Raw genomic sequence first — 21,179 nt, 5'->3', positions numbered from 1 at the left:
TATTGTAAACGCTCGTAGTTTACGAGTATATTCCAATTGACAGTGGTTATTTGACAAATTTGTAAGCCTCACACCGACTACCTGCCGCTCTGCAGCAGCGTCAGTGGATTTTACTCACAGTCTTCATAACATAACGAATCGCACAAACAAAACCTCCCGCAGTCGACAGCATTTTCTCTTCATTGTTAACTCTCAATCCCCAGTTGTGTTGGTTCAGGTGAGAATACAATAAATAAATAGAGCGACTTGTTGTTGCTGGTCATCACCCGTGCTTTGTTTACCCACATGAGCAATACTATTGATGTTGGTAGTCTAATAAGATGGTGTGTTTGCAACCAACCAGCAAACAACCAGTTGCTAACACTTCGCGTCTCTCACGCTCTCTTTGTCAGGTTATATGATCGGCTGTTTGTTACCTGTTCGTATTTCTTGTGACCATACATACATATGTCCAATAGCTAAGGCATAGGTAGTACATGCAGGCGGTCGAGTTTTTCTTGTTTGTTTACCTGTCTGTCAGTCAGTCAGTCAGTCAGTTCGTTTACTTACAGTACGTACACATGTAGCTGTATGCCATGTGTGGGTTGACTTGTTTTGTTGCCTTCCTGTAGTATAGTAAGCAATATGCACGCCAGTAGGTTTGAGCGCTGAGGCACTGAGAGTTTTTGTGTTTACTTACCTGTGCGCTCTCTCGGCCACTCGGTTTTTCAATCGTTTTGCGCGAAAATGTTTCAGTTTTAGACCATAGTTACGAGCGTTTAGACGTGTTTCTGTCGCATAGCGCGTTTGGCGGCTATACCGTTTTTAGAGCATACACATAAGTATATACTTTTTTTAGCTCTCGAATTAAGTTTCCGCGTGAATCGAATGTTTAATCTAACTCTAAAGAAGCTGGAAACGAATGGCGGGAATCTCATTAGCGAAATGTGAAAAATAAGAATAATAGTGTAAATTGAAAGTAAAACATAAAATAATACTTATTATGCTTATGGATAAAGCAAAGCAAGTGAAGTAAAAAAAGAAGAAAAAATAAAAATTTAATACTATAAAATGTTGAAAACTTGTTGGTGAAGAAAGTACATCTTATTGGAAAACATAGGTTAATGCGATTTATAGTGCGATCGATTGCGATTATTTTTCATGATAATTTTGTTATAAATATTATTGCTGGAAAATCAATTGGCCACGTTTGTTTTGATAAAGCCTCAAAAATAAATTTTTACGCCGCCTCAAGAGTAAAACTCGTAAGTAAAAAACAGAAGAGACTTGCAGCTACTCTGGAAAGTGTTGATGGTTGATGCTGTGGCGTTATGGTAAAAGAAGAAGAAGGAAAAACGGATTAGTTAATTAAAAATGTATATAAACATACGTACACATTTTATTTAAAATAATCAATAATAATTTAAAATAGACTAATTATAAAATATAGCAAAAATTAAAACATTAAATTATTCATCAAAATTTATTTAATTAAAATTAAAAAAATATTATGGTAAAAGAAGAAGAAGGAAAAACGGATTAGTTAATTAAAAATGTATATAAACATACGTACACATTTTATTTAAAATAATCAATAATAATTTAAAATAGACTAATTATAAAATATAGCAAAAATTAAAACATTAAATTATTCATCAAAATTTATTTAATTAAAATTAAAAATATTAAATAAAATAAATAGCGATACAAATTTAACGAAATTAAGTACACAATTAAATGTAATAAAATTATAAAAACTGAAATAAAGGAATTAACATACCTAATATAAAATTAAATATCAATAAACCACTTAACGATTCATGATAATCCAAAAAAAATTGAACTACAAAAACAAATACGACAAATCAAAATTAGTTTAAAATAAAAAGGGATATTAAACGAAAATAAAAACAAATAAATAAAATAACCCTAAATGAATAAAATGAAAACTAAAATTAAAGAATTAAAATAAAACAAAATGTTTTTCAAAAAAAAAATAGACCAAGGTTTTATTTTCATACTTTCATAAAGGTAAAATTAAGTAATAAAATATAATAAAGCAAAAAATTTAATACTTTGAAATACATAGAATAGAAATATTCAATATCAAAAAATATAAATAAACAGACGGAAATGACATAAAATTAAACAAACCTAAAACTAAAAAACTGTATTTAAATAAGAGAAAAACTAAGGAAAACATTAAAAAATATTTATATATTGTAACAAAATAATACTAAATAAAGCAGAAACAAGTTGCAATCAAAGAGATGCAAAGAAAATAAAGTCAAATACAATTTAAAAAAATTCTAATACTATTTTTCCACTTTTGTAAAATAAAATGAAATAATAAAATAAAACAAATTAAACACGTTTATATAATACAAATAAATAATAAAACCAAAGTACAAATACATTTTGAGAAGGCTACAAAATAAAGACAATTGAAATAAAGCAAGCTCTTCAAAAAGTAAAAAATAAAATACATACAACACAATCAAATAATTTTACAGAAAATAAAATAAGCAAAAATACATGTAAATGAGAAAAAATGAAAAGAACTTAAAATCAATGGATTAAATATATTTAGAAAAAAATAAACAGAACTAAACAAAACGAAAACAAAGAAAATTTAAATACAAGAAAAAATAAATACAAATAAAAATAAAAATATAAAAAATAAAATACATAGAATATAATTAAGTTTTAAATAAAAAAATATAAAACAATAAAATCGATAAATTAAATACATTTAAATAAAATTAAATAAATGTAAATAAAACCGAATCAAAATAAAGAAAATTTAAACAAAAAATTAAATACAATAAAAATACAAAAAATAAAAATATTAAAGAATAAATTAACAAAATAAAAAAAACCTAAAACTAAAAATATAAAAAACAAAGTACACGCAATACATTCAAATAATTTTAAATGAAAGGAAATAAAAAAAAAATAAATCGATAAAATAAATACCTTTAAATGAAATTATGTAAATTGAAAAAAAAAAAAAACAAATTAAAGAATAAAAAATATAAAAAAAATTTGTCTAAAACAAACTCTGAAAACAGATAAAATGGTTTTTTATTTGAGAATTAAATTCAGTAATGCAATCAAAGTTTTAGTGGTAGTCGGCCTCTACGCCCAACTTACCTAGACCCTACAGACCCTTTGGATATACCACTGTGCGACACGTGAAACTTGTTTATTTTTCTACGTTGAACCATTTTGTGGCTCTTATGAAACGCAGGATTGGTTCAATCCCCATGCTAGGCAGTTACGTAAGAGAGATAAAAAATTATCTACATAGAAAGCCTGCTCTGATTTTAGCTAAGACTAGACAATTACACAGGAAGTGCTCAACCGTTTCTTCCTCATTTCCACTACTTCTACAATATTCATATGAGAAAACTGCTAATCTCACGGAATGCCTGCTAAATAGCCGGAAGATATGACCTTCGAGATATCCTCGTTTGAAAGGCTAAGTAGTTCTTTGTCTTACTTCTTACTTCGTGGTAGCCTTAGTAATCTAGCTGTCACATATGTGTCTTAATCTCTCAATGACTTATTGGACTCTATCACTAAGCAGCTGAAGAGCTGTACCTTTTCTGGCTAGCTCTGGCTTTACAATTTACCTCAATATCTCCGTGCACCGGAACTCAGATTAGGCTGACCTTGAATACGACACGCATATCATTTAGGGCTGCTTTGCATTTCTGTGCAACCTTTGATATTAGTATACCCGCATTCATTGATTTAATGGCTGCCTGGCCGTGAATATAGTCATAGTAGGTTTTGTCATGGCATGCTTGATTTTTGGCACTTTTTTCTGCCAATACCATCAGGTGTTTTCTTCCATATAAAAAATGTGGAGTGGCGTAAAAGGAGAAAATGCACCAAACCGTGACCGAAAAAAATTCCCAAAAATCAGCATGACTTTTAACCTACTTGAAACATGAATTTTACAAAAATTTAACGACCTATAAAATTGCATATTTGAAATTTTTTCAGAAATCCTGAGTAAAAAGTTTGAAATTTGAATGAAAATTAGCCACATTCTTACAACTTTTGTACAAAGCTTGAAACTTTATTGTTTTTTTTTTTTTGTGTATTATGAACTACTTTTCTATAAAAGATTAATTGAAATTAAAAATTAAATAAATAAGTAGTCAAAACTGGTCAATATGTGGCGTACACTTTCTTTTAACGCTGACAGTATATGTACAAGTATATGATAAGATCAACGAGTCTGAAAACAATACATTCAATTTTAAGCCAAAACAGATGAACTGCTTTACAATTCACATAACCCATATGCGTCCTTTCAAACTGCTACAGTTATGTGCCTAAAGCGCTTGCATTTAAACTATATTTGGTGGCTTTTGTTATTCTAAGAGGCTTAGTAAGTAAGCGACTTATCATAATCATTAATTATCAAATTAATTATGCCGATGGTGCTTTATCTGTAACTAATACTCCAATCTCTACCTTCAGCGTGCATAAATTTTTTGGGTTCGTTGCTTAAGTCTTTTGAATTTGCTCGTAATTTTTCTACTCAGCCACCGAGTTTCTGAAACACAACTTTATAAGTTGTTTAAATATTAAAATTTACTACAAGAAAAAGGTCGCACAAGCAGGTTAATTAAACTATAAATTGGAAGCAGTAAAAACCTGTTGTGCACTAAAGTTATAGTAAAACAGCAGCAAACAATCGACTGAAAAAATCAATTCACTTGCACTATTTGTTGATTGGCTCGATCTTTAATTCGAATTTATGTATTTCAATAAAATTTTGGCGGCTAATGATTGAAGTAAACTAAGTGGAAGTTAGAAGCCGTAATATACTTAAAAAACTGTTTACAACTTGATCTCTTTATATGCATCAAAGTACCGTTGCCATTTGCTTCTGGTAGACCAGCTACTTTTAGTAGCGCAAATTATTATTTTTTATGCCTCGAAAGTAGTACAACGTTTTCTATGTAGCTCGGAATACTAATATTTAATTATATTTGACAGCGCATAATTGCTCTCCACTTTATGGCTGGCAATAAAGGTTTGAACCAGAAGCACGCCGTGGCGGTATTTCAAAGGTGTTTTGCTTTTAGTTTAAAATTATAAATGCTTCCTTTTCCATGTTAACAGTCAATGTGTGGCAGGTAAAGTGTTTCTAGAACGCATGACACAAGAGCAATTTATAAGCTCATATATGTATTCAGAAAAATTTTAATTTTTTTTAAACGAATTGAAAGCTTTTTACTATGCGAAATACCTAAAGTTCAACTGTTTAGTTTTAAAACCATTGTTAGAAAAATTCATCTTCCTACAACTAAGCTTTTGCGTCTTAAATATGCAATAAATATTTCGACTTTTTTCTTCCTAAACAGATATTTTCATTTTGCAGGCCAAATTATAGCGTTTGTTTTAAGCTTAACACAAAAAAATCCTAAATTTGTTTCAAAAATTATTTTGCGCGAAGCTTTGAATAGAGCAAGACTGCTTTTTCCTAGAACCCATGAAAGTTAAACCGCCAAGAAAGAGGTCACTAAATATTCAGTAAATTCAAGCATAGCATTTCAATTTCCGATTGGCATGCCTGTGTCAACATTTCGTCTTAAAAAATGTTTCCCTTCAATTTGTCGCATACAAATGTACATTTCTAAATCAGCACACACACTACAGCAAATCACCCTCACATGATTGGTGTCGCTTCTGAATATACCTACAAGCCAAACGCAAAAGCATAAATTTTAATGCAATTGTAGCATTTTGCAGTTTATAAACAGCAAACGATAAACGCACACCACGAACAACAAAAATCACAAAAGCAATGCGGACTTTCGGCGTGCAATATTTACTTTGCACAGCCAACTGTCAATTACCGACATTTGCATAAAAACGCCATTATGGTAAAGTAAACACAGCGATAACCAACAAAGTTTCAACAAACTTAAAATCACTAGCTTTTCAATCAAATAAAGACACATCTCGCGTTTTTGGTTTCAAAAATTAGTATTCGTTGGGTGCGCACAACAAAACAGCAAAAGACTTAAGACACAAACTTCTTAATGCGCTTCAAAAGCTACTTAGTATGTATGTGGGCATTTATATGCAGCGCGCAAGTGCCAAGCTATTGATTATCCGCCACAAAAACATTCTATACGCTTGTGTTGCTTATGCTTTGGCCCTTGTTGTTGCTTTAAATGCTCATGCGTTGTTTTGTTGCCGTTATTGACACTGCTGTCATGTAAATTTCCTCAAGTACTGATGGTGGAAAAAATCAAATTTTTTGTATGTTGCTAATACGCGCATACACACATACATAGGCATGCTTATGCGTGTAAATTATTATGCTGCTACTGTCGGACGCCTGAAAAATGGCATTCCCTCCAGCCAATGCATTTGGCTTAGGCAATGAACCCTTGAAATATTTTTTTTTTGTGTGTTGTTATTTACTTATTTTATCTGCTGTTTGGCGTCTCTATTATGCAAATACAAATATTTATTGACTTTTATGTGCATAGAATATGAACATATAAACCACTGCAAACATAAAGATATATAATTATGTATGGGTAGGTTTTTTATATATTTAGCTTAGGGAGCTAAAGTCTTCAGTTTCTGCAATTGTTACCCTTTTGTGGTAATGGCGAGTGTTTTCAATAACGATTGATTGGCTTTTCTGGCTACTGGTAGTGCTTGCTGAGAGCTCCCTGGTAGCATAGTCTATTTTTCGAGCAAGCCGGACAATAGCATAGAAGCTGATCGAGGGTTTATCTTGTACCCGGCTCAGTACATTTCCTGGAAGCGTCGTTAGAAGTTAGTTTGAGCTTGTTAGCATGCGCTGCAACTAGGCAGGGTCCTGTTAATATGCCAACTAAAGCTCAACAGTTCATTCTATTAAGCGATATAACCGATTTAGTATACCTGTCATCATATGCGCGTTTACACATCCTAGCACACATCCTTTACTCTTGTTTAAGGGGGCCTCTTATCAGTGGCTTCAAAAAAAGGTGTTTTTTCTCAATTTTTTTCGAGGCGAAGAAAGTGGCATAATTGAAGAGTAATAAACAATTTTTTAACATAAATAAAAAAACAAATAGCGGACTTAAGAGGGATCTCGCACAGCTTCTCGTTGCGCGCTAGTAAAACAGCGTGTAAGATTGCGGTCGTAGTTTTCGCCTGAAACACAAAAAAAAATATTGCTTTTTTTCAAAAAAGGTGTTAAATAACATTAAAAAATGATTTTTTTTGTATTTTGTTAGTTAATTAGTTGCGCAATTTAATTATCTTTACATAGATTATCGGTTTGAAACGATAACTTTCGTCATTTTTTTTTAAATCTTACACGCCATTTTCAAAAACCTGGTTTTGAGAAAACTTGTTTCAAAGTTTTCAGAAAAAAAGATTTTTTGAAGCCGACTGATAAGAGGCCCCCCTTAAGCCAAGCCGTCTGCCTTTCGCCTGTTTCATTATGTGATCCTCTAGTTCTTTTTGAATTGTGCGGGGGAGTTTAGGCACTTGACTTATTTGAATCCCTACAAATCTCTTGGATTCTTTAGCTATTATTTTGTCCACTATCTTATATTGTTTTATGCCTTTATACCATGGAACCCAATATACACAAAGCCTCTTTAAACAGTTTAGACATATAATATTTTCATTTTTGAATTATTGTACACAAAAATTTTTAAATGTTATGCTTTTATTGTTTTTTTTATTATTACTTCTTCTTTATATTTATTATTGTGTTTTTTTGTTGGTATTTTTGCCACGTTTGTCTGTTAAGAGGTTTGTCAGAATTTTCAAAAAATTTCATATTTATTTTTGCATTTTCTTAAAGCAAAATATCTAAAATATATGATGTAAAAATTTTAAGTGAATCCGACAAATATTTCTCGAGTTATTCAACAATTAACAAAGGACGCTCGGGCGCTCCGGAGCGTTCGAGAGCAAGTAGCAGAACTTTAAATGCATTTTTCTCAAAACTATGTTTTTTGAACTTGTGATCACTATAACTTAAAAACTGCTTGGTAGATTTCAATAAAATGTATACTGCTTTTGAAAAACATAAAAACCTCGTGCCTGGTCGAAGGATTTTTTTTTCAAAAATTTCGATTTTTTTACCAATTAATTATCGGTTTTTTCTCTAGTATTCATGTTTTTATAATACAATATATTCATTAATTCTTGGTTTTCTTAGTTTCCATTTACTAATTATTAATTTATTGTTATCCATTTTTTATCTATTCTCCATTAATCCTCAACTCCTTCAACGCCTAGAAAATTCATGCTTTCAAAATTTAAAAATATTAACTTATTTACACCTTTTTTATGCAGGCGGCCGTTTGACCAACACGTCGTGCATTTTTAACTACTTGGCTTTGGTACAAAAGTTCTCTTACTCCTACAACTAGCCAACCTATGGCTAGTGCTTTTGTAATTCTACGTAAACTGTGACTTGCTTTAGCACTTGTTGCTATTTGTGAGCCGCTACAATGAATAGTAATAAAATTATTTTATTTTCTTAGAAGAAGTTGCGTCGGTAGTTGTTTTTTTTTAATTTTTTTTTTTTTTAATTTTCCCCATCTCAATACTGAAACTGAAGTAACTATTGCAGCATTTCTTTTGACGCTTTTTGTTTTTGCTTGATTTCGCTTGCAATTCTAAGCCAATATTTGTTGTCCGTTTTGGCGGTTAAACACTTACAGGTTATGGTCGCCCATTTTGACTTTAGTCACGTCTGTCACAAATGAGCACAAATTCAGCATAATGACCAAAATCTGTCTTTGTTCTGCACGCAGCATTGTCTGTTAGCCATACGAAAAGCATATAAAATTGAAAAAATGTGTACGTTAAATTGCCCTCTACGAAACTCTGCTAACGGACACCTGCTGCTGCTTACTCTATACAATTGGCCAATAACTACTTGCTCAATGTTCAAAATCACTGTAGCGATAAAGAAAAAAGATAAAAATCTTGTGTTCACTTTTGTTCAACGCCACTTTTATGCCATCACACGTTTTACCCGTTTGTTATTTTTTATTTTTTTTTTTTATTTTTTTTTTTTATTTTTTTTGTTGTTAGTTGCTCCTCATCACTTCTCCATCATGTATCCTATAGCCTTAGCTATATATTGAAATTCTATTTGAGTATTGTTCGCTGGCGAGTTAAAAATGCTCATAAAACAGTTGTCATCGATGGATAGCAACATCATAAATTTTACTTGGCACTCTTTCACAATCGAACTGTAAACAATCGAAGGTAATCTATAGAATTTCTTCGTTTGATTTCACTGTTTAAACTATACGAATGAATTGAAGAGATATTATAGAAAACAGTAGAAATACAGTCAACTGATGGCCCAAGTAAAATTTATAGCTATTGGGGTGCGCTTCCAAATACCGAAGTATGTAATCTAATGCCAATCGCTATACGATTTTTATTGCTTAAGTCAGTGATTTTGGTAGATCAGAGTTCATTAAAGCCTATGGAGGTGATTAGTGTGCACCGTAAAAATCACTACTGCTAGATAAATGGCTTTCGTGAGAAACTTTTTCACAACAAAATTGTGCCTAAAGATGAACGCTGGAAGCAAAAAATACTTTTTTTTATCATTTTCTATTGAGTAAATGTCTGAACTCTTGGATTCGCACGCACTTCCTCTATTAGCTACCAAAGCAAGCGTGAAATGTGAAATACTATTAAATTAAAAAATAATAATTAACCACACAAACTAGAAGTAATAAAATGATTAGCAATATCATCGCAAAATACATATAAACATATTAAACAATTTATATTCACCATGAAACGTGTTGCTGAGTGAGCATTCATGCTAACCATTGGAATAGTTAATGCATTCAACAGAAAAATGATCATAGCAAAGTTATTTTTCGCTAATATTTTCTTAATAAAGATAGATATTAGTTAATGATTAGCTGGCAGCAGTAAATACGTCCAAACCGCATTAGTTCTGTGCTGACGTTAGCTGGTTGGCTGCAGTTAAGTAGCTAAAGCATTCAAGCATCGATTGCCACTGAAAAGAAAGAAAAATTGTGTAACCAAGAAATTTTTATCTCAAACAGCTCATTAGTATTCACATAAGCCATAAATATAACCTTTTTTTATATTTTTAAATTAAAACCGACAATTTGTCAAATCAAGTGTACATACAAATTTTGCCACGTATTTAATATATAAACACCTGAAATTTGCGATAGTAAATTTTTGAGTACTACCTGGGTGGTACAACTCTGACAGCTTTTTTAAACCTTTTTTATTTATCTTAGTATATACATATGAACATATATAGTAATATTAAAGTTTATATTTTGAAACAAAATTTTTTAATTTAAAAAATTTCATGAAAAAAAAATTAAAAAAATGCATAATTTTTTTTTTTAATATGATTTTTTTTTAACCAGTTATTAAAATTTAAGTAGCAATCTAAAGAGCTTAAATTTTGAAACAAAAAAAAAAATTTATTTAAAAGCAAAAATTAAAAAAAAATTAAAAAAGAAAGGCATAATTTTTTTTTTTAATAGAATTTTTTTTTAACCAGTTATTAAAATTTATTTAAATTTCAAAAAAAATTGCGTAGTTAAAATTAGATGGCAACCATGCCGAATAATACTTTTGGATTCAAACTTATTATTGCAGCTTAAGTTTTTGAAACAAAATCAGAAAAAAAATTCTTTTTTTTTATTAGGCAACTTTATTTAAAAACATTTTTGAATTTAAACCCTCTAATATACTTTTTTAAATCTTTTCAATAGAAATTCGTAGAATATTCTCAAAGTTGACATTTTCCCAGAAAAAAAAATTGAGCTCAAAGTTTTCTAAATCATTAAAGGTATTTCTAAGTAACCACACACAGTCTTATTTTTTTATTTTTGTGAGTGGATGAAGTAGGGTTCAAATCCCTTCGCACTTACAGCGAGCATTGTCTACTGCATCGAGTGGTGTGGCCACTAAAACAATCCCTTCTCCTCTTCGGTCCCCCCTTACCGGGACGATTTTTTACATTACTTCGGGAGAGCCCAGAACGACGTCCATTGGAGCAGTTCTATTCACCCATGTCTGGGTGCTATAGGCTCGACTTTTTATGTCTCTGACTGAGAGTCTTCACTTTATTGTACTGCGACGAGCAATATCTTTTTTCTCCATAATACGCCTTCAGCCTATATTTTAACCTCATGCCATTTATCCTCGCGTTCTGTTCCCCCAGAGTATAAAGATAGAAAGTCTACGAGCCATCTGTTGCAGCTTGTTTACCAGTTATTTACGGAATGACTATATCCAGTCTGTGCGGTTTAAGAACCTTACTAGGTTGTTAACATCTAAGCCAGACAGTTGTTCGAGACCCTCGAACAGCGGTTTGCTCAAGGTTAACATTCTGTTCTTCCATTCCTTTACGCGCTTTATAAATAAATATTTTCAATTAATAATATTATAAATATTCATAGGTGGCAGCCTTATACGAAAAATCTGACGAATAACAATTCAATCTACAAAAAACAAAACTTTTAACTACAAGTGCCTCATTGAGGATAGCACGATTTTGTTCTAAGGTTACCAGCTACAGTTATGGGCAGACTATGGGTTTCTACTAGGCTTGAGTCGTGCCTCAATATTTTGGTAATTTCCTCATTATTCTCAAGCAGCTCTACATTAGCAGTTATATTGAAATGCAAACCAAAATTAAATATTAATTTTATTTAATTTTTTATTTCAGTAAATAAATTTAAAAAAATTCAACACTTTTTCAAATAATAAATTTAAATACATTTATTCAAATTAAAAATTCTAATATTTACATCATAAACCCTTCAACTTAGTTATTCGTCTGCTTAAAATTCACAACATGCCAAACATTTAATGCCCTTTAAACGCCATATGCTGTGGCGCCGGAAATTGTTTAATCCGCTACAAGCATTTCCTCCTCACTTCCACTCTGCACTCTCGATGCTTTTTATTGCTTTCATCCTTTGCTTTTGTGGCAAGTGGGAGACAAAAAATCACGTTTGGTGGCAAACATAAAAAGTGCAGTGAGCCAAAACAATAACAACAGCTATTTGGAAGAAACACTATGTGCCTAACTAGTGCTGAAAAAGATTACTACAAACAACAACAACAAAACAACTCTACCTCCTCTACTACAAGCAGCAGTACTAAGTAGCTGAGCTCTCAGAATAAATAAAACTCTGGCAGCTGTTGGTGGTCGGGCTGAAGCGCTTGTTTAACATGTCGGTGGCACTCGTAGCAAGTTGCTTTGGTGTGTGTCTTTGTTTTTGCTTGACTGAAAAATTAGTATGAATTTGTTGAAACTCTTTATGTATGCTGATACTGCGGTAAGATATTTATTTTTTGTGTATGAAAGGGTTTTTGTATAAGGAAAAGAGCAATAGATGAAATTTAAAAGGCAAAGTATTAAACACAATGTTAAAATGAATTATAAAGAAACAAAAATTAAAAGAGGAAGCGAATTTAGCTGAACTTGCGTTCATAGTATAAAATACTCTTCTTTTATTTTTTTAAGTTTTATATTACAATATATAAATAAGATGATGGATAATTGCTATCGTGACGATCACTGGGCGCGTAGTGGCAGTCTGGTTTCAGTGACAATGTCATTTCTGGAGTAACAGGTTGTTAGCCTAGAATCTCTATTCTCATGGTCACCTTAGGTATAGCTTGCGAGGAATAGCATTTCCAAGAGACAACCAATCGCAACGAGACAAACATCAATATATGTAGGTATAATTTACAGATTTAAATATACTCGTATGTAGGTATAAATATTTCACTTGCCATCTTTTTTCATGTTATTAGTCATACATTTTAGAACTTAAAACTGTTCTGTTCATAAAAGTGTTTTTAAATCGTTAATATTCTTTAAATGTTAACTAAACCTTTTTCGATATTTCTTGCGCAAAAATTTAATATTAACGTTTAATGTTATTTGCACAAAAAAAAACAATATAAAAACATCGAAAAAAATAACATCTAAAAAATATTTTATACTTAAATTTTATGTAATAAGCAAAACTTAAAAATAACAGAACACTACATTTTTTGGAACCGACAAATTAGAAAAATTGTAACTGTCTAAATTTCACAGAAAAAGACATACAAATTAAAGAAATATACCAAAAAAATTTCAAGTATTTAATCTAACTCAAAAAAATTTGAAATAATTTGTTTTGTCAAAAATATTATTAAAATTAAATAAATAAATAAAAATTGAAACAAATTTCGGATTAAGAAGATCTTCAAGTAATCGATTTTGCCAAAAAATTATTAAAGCTAAATAAATAAGTAAAAACTTGAAAAAATTTCGGGGTATCGATTCGCCTTATAAAAGCCATTCAAATATTTAATTGAGGCAAAAAACGCAAATAGCTTTTAAATAAAGTTAAACAAATTTTCGACTCAAATTGAGGTAAAAGAATCACAAAAAACGCGAAAATTCAGAAGATTCCAATGTTTGGTTTTGCTAAAAAAAATTATGCGAAAAAAGTTGAGTAAAAAAACTCAAATATTTAAAATGCAAATTCATATAAAGGATCTTACGAAAGTGACGACTAGATGTCAGTAGTGCAAAATTTCTAGACGCTACCTTTTTTAATCTCTATTGAAGTATCATAGTTGTGGGGACCTTTAAGAGAAGGAAACTATTAAACATTTTCTCTGTGAATGTCCGGGTTTGTTTGCCAGACGATTAAGGTCACTGGGTTCTCTTTTCTTCGACAGTCTGGGGTAGTGCTACTACCTAAATTCCATCCACCTTCTCTATTAAATCAATAGCTCTGGCTGGCTGTAGATATCTGCCTTTTGGAGTGGAGGTCTCAAATTGATATATTAAGGGCCCTTTAGTGCTACTGGGAAGTGCCAGTCTGGTACATCAACCATTTCACCTACCAACCCAACTTTTTTTATGCCATCTTTGTTATTCTTCAAGTAGGCACATGTACAATTTTGCACAATAGAACAGCGCGTTTAAATTAGTGAAACTTATTACGAAAATGGTCGGCCCTTAAGAACAACATGACGCAAAATTCGTAATTTTTTTGTGTGGAAATAATCGTTCGAATAAGTCTATAATTCAACGATTGGTGAAACTGAAGATTGGTCAAGAAACTGGATCGTTCGAGGACAGAAAAAAGTCTGGACGAGCTGTTGAGAAGAAAGATGCTATAGTACAAAGTGCCACTGAACAACCTTCAATATCGATATCTCGCGTATTTTAAAAGGCCTTTTACTTTTTAATGAAATTTGAAATTTATACAACTCGATTACGGGCTTTAAATAATAAATGCCTACATAATTAAAATATGCACAAATCCTTTATACAACTAACATAAGTATTTACTCTTCCACATAAACAAACTTTCACGAAAATTATGTAGCTACTTAAGAAAAAGTGCAAACAAGAGATATAACGAAAAATTTGTATGAGCTTTAAAACGTGCCCACATAGATCATTGATGAGCTGTATTCAATCTTTATGCAATTTAGAAAGTATTTAATTGCATACAATTATTAATTATACAGTTAAACTTTGGTCACGTTAACAAGAAGTCAAAATGACTGCATAGCGAAAACTGCCCATAAAAAACTAAGTAAAATTCCACGTCCACAAATTCATATGTAATATAATTACAATATGTTATGTCTGCGCTGTAGTCACTTCTTAAACAAATGTAATCTTACATTTTCCCTTCAAGTGTAGAAAAGCCTTAAATATTAAATGTCTGCTTGGTAATTACATCATCAGAAGACATTTCAAAATAAAAACAATTATTCATTTTAATTGTAACACACCATAAATGAATGTTTTGCCAACACGCAGCAGGCTGAGAAAGAGTGTTTAGGCTACTAAACACAAAATAGTTTATGCAAAAACGTGTCTACTTGAATGACAGCTGAAGCGCAAAAATATTAGCCAACAAAAACTGCGCAGAAATTGAAATCCAACCGCGGGCACATTCGTCTTAAGCTGCGTATATTTTTATAATAATACAAGTAAATTATTTTCCAAACGTGTAGCCATACACATTTGCCATAACCCCATGATTTTGGATTTATCATTGCGTATCATACGTACGTAATCTTAATGTAAAATGCCTACGCATAGTCACTCACTGCTCGTGTAACTCAAGTTCGTTTCTTAAGTCTTTCATATTACACTTCTTTGGGCATTAGCCAATTGGTATGCGCGTAAAACTTGTGCAAGTGAACTAAGTAAATTGACCAAGTTGGCAATGATTTTGTTGCTTTTTGCAAGTGCAATCGCTTACATGAACATGGGAACGTATGTATTTATGTATGTACGCATATGGCTCATGTGGAATCGATTTGCAATTACTTAAAATTGTTAAAGCCAAGCAGTTGTAAGCAAGTAATTGTAATTTTAAATTTGAAAAGATTGTATGTGCAGGAAAATTTTCAACCAAGCCGCTTTGCTGTTAGAAATTATTCGCTTTTAAATGTTGTTAGTAATTTATTATGTTTTTAAAAAAAATTTAAATTGAATTTTTTTGTACCTCAATTTATTCTCCAATGTATTCCTTTTTTTGCACACAAATGGCTTATGATTTTTGCCATTTAACTGTTGGAAATTATTTGGCTTGTTATTGCGTTTGAAGGTCGTGTTGTTTGGCAACAATAAATCACTAATGGTTACTTAGCAGCGTATGCCGGACAATTAAAAAAATCATGAATCTTCCATTAAATTCATATAAATAATATAGTAGGTGTTAGTAAAAATCTCAGAGTAAATTTTCGCAATGTTTGCTTTTTTGTTTATTGAAAGTTGCTGCTTGATCCCTGATTAAAATCATAAGCATAATTGGTATCATTGAAAGCTTCAAATCGCTTTTTTAATATTTATTTATTTTTTAATAAACAAAAACTTGTTTTTTGTGTTCAAATGAAACGCTCAAAACAACAAAAATTAAAAAAATAAAATAAAATAAAAATTTTAAATTCTTTGTGTTTGTTTTTTGAAATTCGGGCAATTCAACAAAAAACAAAAAAAAAATCAAAAAAACTTTTAGTTCTCTGTTTTTCTTGTATTGACCAAATTTCGCAAAATTTACTAGATTTACAATAAAACAAAAAAAAATTAAATTTTTTTAAAAAAATTTAAAAAAAATATTTAAATCAAAACAATTTTTTTAATATTTAAATAGACCACGTAATGAAAAAAATAAAATAAAAAAATTTAAATCAAAAAATTACAAATAAAATGCAAAAAAAATTTTGTTCTCATTTTCTGATTAAAATGTTTTTTTGGAATTTTTTTTTTGCGTGGTCCATTTAAACATTAAACATTGATTAAAATATTTTTTTTTTTTTAATTTTTTGAGAGAATTTTTATTTATTTTTTAATTTTGTTTTTTGTTGAATTCACCGAAAAAACAATCAAAAAGAATTTTAAATTTTTATTTTATTTAATTTTTTTGATTTTTGTTGTTTTATTTATTTATTAAATTTAACTTTTTTTGACCCAACATTTTAACTTGTTGGTTTCCTTTTTTTGTTTGTTTTTTACTCTATTCTTTTGGTATGCAACTATGCGGCCTATTTGTCTTTTATATTTAGCGATTTCACGTGCTTTTTAGTTGCTATCAGGAATATGACTCCCATCATGCTAAAGTTGTAAGAGGCAGCAAAATTTTATTAAACAATATCTGATTTAAGTAAACAATAAAAAAGTAAATAAAAATTCGAACTTTCTTCGAGCTCATATTGAGATATGAAAAATAAAAGTAATGGCCCATTAAAATCAAATGCTCTACATTTTTTGGAACTCAATAAAATGTTAAATAATAAATTTCATTAAAAAAATACGAAAAACTGGCAAAGTAATTAAAATATAATATAAAAATGTTTATAAATCCATTTTTATAAGAAAAATTTAAATATTGGGAACAATTGGGATAATAAAAATTAAACACAAATATGTTCAAAAGACGAATTCATAAATCTTTTCAGTGTCTTCAAAACTTAAAGTAATCGACATGTCTAACAATTATCAAAACACTAAATTAATTAAAATTTTAAAAATAAAAGCCGAAATATCTCCCAAAAATTGGATTCGATTTTGACAAAAAATTACAAAACTGAATCTGAAAAAATTTTAAACTAAATATGAGGAGTAATCTGAAACTAACTGAAATTATAAACATAGAAAATAAAATTGGCGCGTACACTTCTGTTAGATGTTTGAGCGAGCTCCTCTTCCTATTTGTGGGGTGTGTCTTGATGTTGTTCCACAGATGAAGGGACTTAAGGTTTTAAGACGACTCCGAGCTGCAAATAGTTTTTTGTGAGGAGTTTTTTCATGGCATTAAAAACGCAGAAATATTTGCAATAAAAACTTCAGTATATTCTGGGCTAAGCTCTCACAAAAAAAACTTAATATGATTAAAATTTCCAAAATTTCATTAATTTATATTAACTTTTGAAAAGTGTGATATTTTGATACTCGTAGCATTTTATTTAATTTTTTTTGTTTTGTTTTTTTTTTCTTTTGCTGTTTGAAAAAAGTATAGCATGAATTTGTTGCAACTTTTTGGGTGTAGTAGTACTGCTGGAAGATATTTGTTTCATGTTTGAAAGGGTGCTTGTATAAGGAATAGAGCAGCAGATGAAATTTCTAGGACAAAATATTAAAGAGAATTCTAAAATCACGTTAGTTGATAATCAGCCGTTTTGATAATAAATTAACAAAACAGATTAACGTATTAAAGATTCTTTACTACTTTCATTTATTTAAATTTCAATTCATTTCCATGTGCCTATGAATATTCTAAGTGACCTACTCCCGCAGACTTTTGGGCCAATCATTATTTGCATATTGTAAATATTTACCTTGATGGCGTCTAATACGTTTTCTATGCAAGAATAGCTTTTGAAAATAATGCCCATACCACCGGGGCTACTAACGTAACGCAGCATGAATATTTATTTGCCATTAAAAGTCTTATTTTTTTCAATATGCGCCATGTGTTTTTAATAGTTTCTCTTTACGTATTGGCATTTAAGGTATTTTCTTAATATATTTCAGTTTTTTTTTATTTCCATATATACACATGTGTGTGTGTGTGTGTGTGTTCGCTTAAGCAGCTTATTTGCGTTTTGAAGGTGAAAGCGCACGATTTTTGGTTGTTTTTAATTTTTGCTTGTTTTTTTTTTTTAATTTTTTCATTTACATTTTATGTGCATTAATTTTTTATTGGCAGTCCAGCTAATTTTTGGAAATTTACATTTGTCACACTGACGCCCTCGTTGATTTATTTGATTGATTTTTTAACACATTTATCTTCTTTTTTATTGATGTACTCGTATGTACATCCTTTCATATTTTCTGTTTTTATTTTTAGTTTTTTGCAAATAAAAGTTTGTGCACGCGTTTCATGGTCATTGGCGAAATAAATCTTCAATTGATGGTCGCAAATATCTTCATAAATGCTATTTTTAGCGCCGGTGCATTGTTTGTGTGATGTCACTGTTTGTAATGCTTCTAATTTAATCCCTTACCTATTATTGTAAGCTCAGTCAACACTTAGGTGGGTCTAATAGATTTTGAAATACGCTGGTGTACCAGTATAAAAAATCTAATTTCATGTCCCAAGGGACGCAGCGTCCTCTGGTTTGTAAAATATCCACATACGTAGCTGGGCATATTGAAATAATAAGCATGGATTAGATTGGATATGAATTATAAGAGTCCACGTGGATTCGGATAAAGGCAAAAAATCTGAGCTCAAGCAATTAAGTTAGTGACAACTACCTTAGGGCTAAAGAAAATAAATAAACGGGCTAGTAAAAAGCGTAACATTTGAAGGAAATTTAACTTTTTTTCTCCTCTAGAAATATTTCAATCATCCATTATGGATCTTCAAAACCTAGGTATTCATGGGACTCAATATATCTGACCGAAATGAGCAACATCCTGATTCCCAACTATCTCACTGAAGGTTTTGGTTCATCCAGTTAGCTCTTCGAACAAAATTTCATCTAAGCTCTGCGAGTTCTCAGAGTAGTGATTTTATAGAAATTTTAGAAAATTTAAACTTAAATTTTTTGAAGTTTAATGTACGCACAAAGCAAGTGCTCAATAGATTCTCTTTCTTACTGGGCACTGAATCTGTTGGTTGGCACTCACCTGAAAAATCTTATGTTCCTTTTTCGGAGCCTCAGTATACATATTCCATGCCCTTCTTTCGTCGAGTGCTGGCCTAAATAAATTCATAATCTTATAATTTTTTTTTAAATAACCGTTTTATTAAATATTGTAAAAACAATGATTTTAAATTATGGAAATCTTTATTTTGACTTTCACGCGTTCCATTGTTTGTCTGTTTTAATTGATTGACGTACGACATTTGTCCAAACTATGAATCTTCCGATGGGATGATTAATTTTGCGCCACCTTATAGTTGCTATAAGCAGTTGTTTGAACCTTTTTTCTTCGGATAGGGTGATTAATTTTGCGCCACCTTATAGTTTTCTAAATTGGTACATATAGGTACCTCTGATGGTCTTAAATTATTAGACGCGGTTCCTAAAACTCTACCTTAAACCTTTTTTGCACGCACTTTTGTGGCTCCCCGTTTGCCTCTACAGCAGTTTAGGTCATTTTAAGAAGATACATAATTGCACAAGCTAGATGGCGCAATGTTTTAGATTCGATCAAAACCAGCATGCGGTTATAGTGTCATCTAAGTAATTGCCTAATATGAATTTTGGGAATGAGCCATTGGTTAGCTTATGATTCAGCGGCTAAAAATGCAAGCCTTGGCAAGAAATTTACAGTGCGAGAAGGTTGGAAAAATTTAATTCGAATCTATGATATAAAGATATTTTATATTATCTTATCTTATCTTATGGGATCATATTTTATCTTATCTTAACTTGTATCATCTTATGTTACCTTATTTAATCATGTATTATATTACCTTTTCTTATTTTCATTTATATTATCTTACATTACTTTATCTTATCTTACCTTATTTTAATTTATCTCATTTTAATTTATTTTATGTTATCTTATTTTCATTTATCTCGTTTAATTTATTTTTTATTCTTATCTTAATTTATCTTATCTTTTCTTATCTTCACTTCCCTACCTCATCTTATCTTACCTCTTTTTATCTAATCTTACCTCTTTTTATCTAATCTTGTCTCCTCTTATCTTTTCTTATCTTACTTTCATTTTTCTCATATTACCCTATTTTTTATTACCTTATCTTATATTATCTTAATTTACCTCCTCTTACTTTATTTTATCTCAAATTATGTCACCTTTCTTTATCTTATGCTAATTCATTACATTTTAACTTATTTTATCGAATTTTGCCTTATCTTATTTCATCTTATATTTTGGGGCAAAATACTTTGTGGTATTTTCTTGAAAGTATGTCGAGCTTCTCACAAAAACTCGCCTGTTATCGGAACCGGTACAAATTTTAAGACCTTCCATTTGTGAGATCCCATAATTACATACACCGCAAAGTAAAGAGTAAAGTTCGGTCCAAACCTGCCAAAGCTTAATTCAAATATGAATTTATCATTTCATCTCTTTTTAATTTAAAAACTAAATGATAAAAAAAGAAAATATGAAAATAAGCACACCTATACATAAGCAGATATGCATACAATTAGCACGCTTATATTACGCATCATTTTTTCGGTTTAGCCAATCACCTTCGCCAATTTGAGGCTTGCGCCTTAATGTTGTCCTACAAAAGGAAGGCACTACAAATACGATAATATCTCACATAGTGAATTTACCAACCAAAAAAGATAAACACCAGTTATGTGCTCAACGACGCCCAATAATACAGCACACAAGCATTCACGAGGAAAAAAAGGTATAAAACACAAATAGTAAAAAGAAACAGGTTGGAAGATCAGCATCAAAAACAAGCAGCTGAATGCTGGAAGCTGAATGCACATCCCCAAACAAACAACGATTCATGTCTTACATGCATACGAGTGTTCAAATGTACAGTTCTTGGCGTACATGCATACTGTAGACGCGTATGTATGGGTCCTTATGCTCATGTGTATGTGTGCATGTTCTTCTTGAAAACTGCGCGTGTATGTATGTATGCATGTACATTAAAGTTTAAATTTTCTTTCTCTAACTTAATGCAGTGTGCGCGTATAGATAAATAATATAAAAATAT

At 30.5% G+C, this 21,179-nt stretch overlaps 1 protein-coding gene across 1 annotated transcript in view; it reads left to right on the top strand.

The window, feature by feature from the left end:
* Positions 1 to 756: 756 nt before the first annotated feature.
* LOC129237042 (uncharacterized) overlaps positions 757 to 21,179 on the top strand; it is a 49,963-nt gene continuing 29,540 nt past the window's right edge. The window contains exon 1 of the mRNA XM_054871427.1: positions 757 to 1,244. The gene's annotated coding sequence lies outside the window, so the exon portion shown is untranslated. The remainder of the gene's footprint in view (positions 1,245 to 21,179) is intronic.

This window comes from Anastrepha obliqua, chromosome 2 (genome assembly GCF_027943255.1).
Source record: "Anastrepha obliqua isolate idAnaObli1 chromosome 2, idAnaObli1_1.0, whole genome shotgun sequence".
NCBI lineage: Eukaryota > Metazoa > Arthropoda > Insecta > Diptera > Tephritidae > Anastrepha > Anastrepha obliqua.
This window is presented reverse-complemented; position numbering and strand designations above follow the sequence as displayed.